A 6000-nucleotide genomic window follows, 5' to 3' on the forward strand; every position below is an offset into this window, starting at 1 on the left:
TTATTCTCGAAATATAGCAAATTTTAATATGGCCCCTGCCGCTCATCATTCTATGTGAACCGTGTACTTCATCCAGCATGGTGGATCCATCTTGTCGTATACTTTAGGATGGCCGCTGCCTCTGGTAGCTTCTTCTTCAGTCATTCTCCTCCTACTTCATCCGTGCATCTGTATCTTAGAGGTCCTGTCTCCTTGTGCCCCCAAGCTCTCCTGTGTTGGAGGCCCCTCAATTGAAGACCCCTACCTCTATTTCCTCAATGTCTCTTATGCTTAAATTATGGGTGTGTCTAAGATAATTGACCTTTATAAATGAGGGCGTATTTATCCTATTTGAGGAAGTGTCTATTTTCTGTTTATTTTTTATAATTTTTTATTCAAAAAATTCATGTGAATTACATCGCAATCAAACAAATATTTATAATAACAGATAAGCCTTTTCCACATTTTTTTTACCCCACAGCTCTGCTTATCCCAGCATCATTATCATATGATTTAATCAAATTTACTTATTTCTACATTTTGACCTCATCCCCCCCCCCCCTTCATTTTGTGGCACCTCAGATGGAGAAATAAAAAAAATAAAATAAATAAAATCTCATGGGTACAACTATTATATTGTAAACCAAGGGCACGTATAAAAGCTAATGGGGGTCTGTCTCGGGATTCCTCTCTTGCTCGGGGTACAAGGCAAGGATGCCCCTTGTCTCTTGGCAATGGAACCACTGGCGGAGCATGTCAGGGGGGCGGAGGAGATAGGGGGCTTCCAGTATGGGACTTATGTTAATAAAATCTCATTATATGCAGATGACACTTTGTTATTCCTAAATGATACAGGACCATCTTTATAGATGGCTGTGAATTTGTCTGATAGGTTTGGAAAGACTTCGGGAGTAAGTATTAACTGGGAGAAGTTCTTCTTGTTACTACTAGACCGCCCACCGGCAAATATCTATATAAATAAAAACTTAAATATTAAAAGTGTTAAACAGTTCAAATACTTAGGGGTAGAGGTAACTAATAATATCTTAGATTACGAAATTTAAAATTTAACCCCAATACTAAATGTTGTATAATTCGCCTTTGTGGATCCCATTTAGCTTTTTCAATAAAATAAATATTCAATTCAGAGATTTAATATGGCAAGGTAGAAACCCAAAAATAAAATTGACAATCTACAAAGACCTAAAATATCAGGAGGTCTAGCATTACCAAACCGTTGGATATTTTACCTTGCAGCTCAACTGCAACATATTAGAGGGTGGACGGAACTCCAAAATAGTAATAACATAAATGCAGTTATATGCTCTTATCTACATACCCCACCACCCCCCCCCCCCCCCCAATTGGCCTCTTGGAAAACCGTGATTTTTTGAGGAAGAAAAAAACTCTCCCAACAATACATTTGATGTATAAGGTCTTGGAAAAGGTCAAACAGATTTGTAAAGTAGAGAACCCTCACAGTTATACTCCGATATGGGACAGTCAGACATTTCCAGAATTTTATAAATTACAGGGTTTTCAAAACTGGAAAAAAAGCAGGTGTAATGTGGATAAGGGATTTGTATAGTGATAATATATTTAGTTCTTTCGTGGAAATTAAAGATGAATTTCAGATACAAGACTGCTATTTTTTTACAATATTTACAGTTTAGACATGCTGAGGCATCACAAAGAAAAAAGACTAGGATGTTAGAAGTTAATAATGATTCTTTATTGGATATAGTTTTTAAGTCTCCGAAACAAGTCGGGAATATTTCAAGGATTTACCAAATGCTGATGGAAAACAATTTTGCGGAATCTCGTGTACCGGCCTTTGAGAAATGGAGGTCAGAGGCAGATGTAGGAGAGGCACAATGGCAATTGATTTTGCATGCAAGTCCGGACCAGTCCCTGGGAGAGGGAGCTGGGCTATCTCAGATTTACATATTATATAGAACATATCAGACCCCTAGCTTCCTCTACAGGATTGGATATAGAAAAGATGCCCGAGATGCCGAAAGGAGGAGGCGGATCCATACCATATGCTGTGGCATTGTGAGTACATAAAAAATTTCTGGGGGGGAAGTTGTGAAATACATTGAGGATACATTTAAGATTAATATCCCCCAGGGACAAAGAATTTGTATATTAGGGCTTGTCGAAATACTTGCTATAGACCAAAATTTAAAAATCACGGTTGGGAGATTACTGTATATAGCAGAGGAAATTAATAGCCCAGCATTGGAAGTATCCTAATTCTCCAAAACTAGTTCAATTTATAAAAAAAAGGCAGATTCCATAGCTTTAATGGAAAAAGCAAGTTATATAAAAAGGAACTGTGTTCAAAAATACAAAATATTATGGCAAATATGGATCGATAGAAAGTAATCTTCCTTTTTTTTTTGAGGAAGTGTCTATTATCACTGAGTGTCCATAAATATACATATTTATAGACTTTGCAAGTAGAGAGTGTAGATAAAGCACTCACCACGGCCAGATGTTCAGCAACAAACTTGAGCTTTAATTCCAGACTTGAGTAGACAGACACACAGGGAGCATGGATGGAACAGGTGAGGCGGGGGCGTGACAAAGGGGTGGCAACCGGTTTCAAGCACTGAGGCGCTTCCTTTGGCCCACGCGTGGGCCAGAGGAAACGCCTCAGTGCGTGAAACCAGTTGCCACCCCTTTATCACGCCCCCGCCTCACCTGTTCCACCCATGCTCCCTGTGTGTCTGTCTGCTCTGTTTCACCGGCTCAAGTCTGGAATTAAAACTCAAGTTTGTTGCTGAACCTGTACTTGCAAAGTTTGTGTCATTATACTGGAATTTCTTGATATGAGCTCCGCCATCCCCCATAGCAACTATCTAGCAGACAGACACAACCATTAAGCTGTATTATACTCTTCTGAATATAGCTCTCTAGATGCATTCACAGTAGCGGTGCCAGACCTAATTTCTCACAACCATATACAGTGGTCCCTCAACATACGATGGTAATTCGTTCCAAACGAGCCATCGTTTGTCGAATCCATCGTATGTTGAGGGATTCGTGCAATGTAAAGTATAGGAAGCTGTACTCACCTGTCCCCGCCGCTCGAGATGGTGTCCCTGGGCCTCCGATGGGCTCTCCGCTGTCTTCTCCGGTCCTCCGCTGTCTTCTCCGGTCCTCTGCTGTCTTCTCCGGTCCTCTGCTGTCTTCTCCGGTCCTCTGCTTTCTTCCGCAAGGCCTTACTGGGCCTGCGTAGCGATGTCATTACGCCGCTGTGTACGCCATTCCTATTGGATGATGTGCGCAGCAGCATATTGACGTCATCGGAAAGGGCCGAGAAGACACCGGAAGACCAGCGCTTGACCCGGAGGGCACCCCGGAGCATCGTGGAGGGGTAAGTAATTCTTACCACACCACACGGGGAACATTAAGCTGCTATCCGGCAGAAGCTTAAGCATTTGGCGCTGCCGGATAGCACTTAATGCGATGGCCCCGACATAAAAAAGCATTGTATGTCGATGCTGACATCTACATGCGATGGCCTCTGAGAGGCCATCGTATGTCGATTTCATCATATGTCGGGGCTATCGTAGGTCGGGGGGTCACTGTACATATTTATAGGTTCATCACGAGTATATGTCTCCTCCCTTATGAGGTGGCTGAATATTCATTGACTAGTGGGTGTATGCTCCTTCTGATTGGATACTACTTGTATTCATATATGACCTTGTTCATCCCCACACTACATGTGCAACGTGTACTGAAATAGAATGTAGTATGTCATCACATGGTTTCTCAGTGACAGCCTGTAACCTTCTAACACATGGTTTGTCTAATGTACCTTGACAACCTTGATGAAATACATAAAAACAGTCATTTTCCTATGCATATAATTCTGTTGGATTTCACAACTTTAAGATTTTTTAAGGTTTCAATGAGTTATCGCCTCCGGCGAAACTGGGCAAAAGTTGCCACAACTGATGGCAGGAGTGCTTCAGTTGGCATCCATTGTTTGTGATCGTCAGATGGGGGAACACAGCAAGTTGCGTTCCCCTGTCTGTTCCGGTCCAGCTAATCCAATCATCCGGCATCCAAACTGAGATGCCAGATGATTGTGAACTGTCCCCTTCAAATGAATGGGATCAGTATTTACTTTATTTTTCCTCTGGTGCATTTTCTGTAGCGCCGGAGGGGGAAAAAATAACTGATGATGCATACATATAAAGTAGGCCTTACAAATTTGACAGGTTTGGTGAAAAACGGAACACGTCCACTTGATGGGGTAAACAATGCAATTTGTGGTGTTGTTAAAAAAATTTCTTGCAAAGTGTCAATTTTAGCTAAAATTTTGATGTACAAAAATGTGTAGAGATAGGAATAGTAAATCTGGGCCAATATGACGGTGAGGAGCGTAAAATAGATAGCAATTCTATCCTGGTTTTACAAAACTGTAAAATATTAGGGAGCAAATCCCTAGAGATGATCGGTCGGCACAACCATATGTCCAGGATAATATTGGGCACTGCACATTTACAAACAGTAGTTCTCAGTAATGGAGAAGTCCATAAAGTCGGCTTAAAAAGAGGTAAATTTGGCATTTACCGATGAGGACTGTTGTGTTGGTGAGTGTTCAAATGTACCTCTTTTTAAGCAGAAGACCCAAAGACTAGACGATAGAAAGTATTGGGGGCTGCACTTCAGATTGTTGGTGAAGGGGCTATAGGGTGTGGGCTCCCTCCTATTTATACAGATGCAATGCCCAGCTATTATTCCAAGTCTACATTTCCCACACTATAATTTTACATTATAAGTGCTATATATGTATATATATATATATATATATATATATATATATATATATATACACAGTATATATTGTTCTGATACACAGCCGCCGCTTTATCCTTCCTGTCTCTTAACCAAGGGATAGTGTCCTATGTCAACACAACACAGCACAGGTTACTATCCACATATAATCTACTTCAGTATAACATTCCTATACCTTCTATTATATCGATAACATTCTACAACATTATCAACATCTTCACAATGTCCATTGTTCATCGGAAAATAGTTCTGTATGGCTCTATTCACACTGTGTATCATGGTGTCCATTAGAGGTATATGTAGGGTGCCCCTGAAATATATATAAATATATATATATATATATATATATATATATATATATATATATATTATATATATTTATCCCCCGGTGTCACATTTTCTGCTGTATACCTCTGTATGGAGTAACACAGGAGACTGCACTATTCCGTACAGCTATAAACCCAACATATACCGGGCCCCGGAGGTCAGGAGGACGCTCTTTTGGCCTCCATCTAGTGAACAGGAGTCTATGTGTATATATAACCTATGTGCTGAGAACGTTCCAGGCTCATACAGCAAACACACAGGAGAAGCGCAGTGTGAATAGAGCCGGAGGTGAAATCTCTGTATTCTGAATCTGTTCCCGGTGACTTTGTCATCAGCTTCAGCTTTGTACATGACTCCAGACTCCATGTTATCTCTATAATCCAACATCTGCTCCTTTATATTCTACAGGAACTCAGGATCCCAACACCGATGAGTCCGACACCGAACAAATGGATCACATAAAAATTTTCTGAAAATTCTCTCAATCTTCTCTTTACAGATTTCTCTAATTCTTTATTGTTGATTGTTACCAAATTTTCTCACTTCTAATCAAATCTTATATCAGAAAATGTATTTTCTTCTAATCAAATCTTATTTAAATCAATAAATTTCCTGCATATTGACTTGTGTGTCATGTGGTTTAATGATCATTCAGTATTAGGACATATGGGCGTCATAGAGGGTCCATGTATTACACTGCGGGGGGAACTCCAGGGGGTTGGTTCTCATTGGGGAGATCCAGTTGGTGGGGAAAAAAGATGAGAATTTGGTCTCCTCCAGAAGGAAGAAAACGGTCTAATGCCGCCCGGTGGAGGAAGCCTCCCTGGACACAATGTCTGACTGAGCTTTGTGTAATAAAATGTTTAATTATGTAAAATA

General features: G+C 40.5%; 1 protein-coding gene across 1 annotated transcript in view; it reads left to right on the top strand.

The window, feature by feature from the left end:
• LOC130282256 (spidroin-1-like) overlaps positions 1 to 5729 on the top strand; it is a 53149-nt gene extending 47420 nt beyond the window's left edge. Inside the window, exon 16 of the mRNA XM_056530297.1 lies at positions 5530 to 5729. The gene's annotated coding sequence lies outside the window, so the exon portion shown is untranslated. The remainder of the gene's footprint in view (positions 1 to 5529) is intronic.
• Positions 5730 to 6000: the final 271 nt, after the last annotated feature.

Source organism: Hyla sarda, chromosome 7 (genome assembly GCF_029499605.1).
Source record: "Hyla sarda isolate aHylSar1 chromosome 7, aHylSar1.hap1, whole genome shotgun sequence".
Taxonomy (NCBI): domain Eukaryota; kingdom Metazoa; phylum Chordata; class Amphibia; order Anura; family Hylidae; genus Hyla; species Hyla sarda.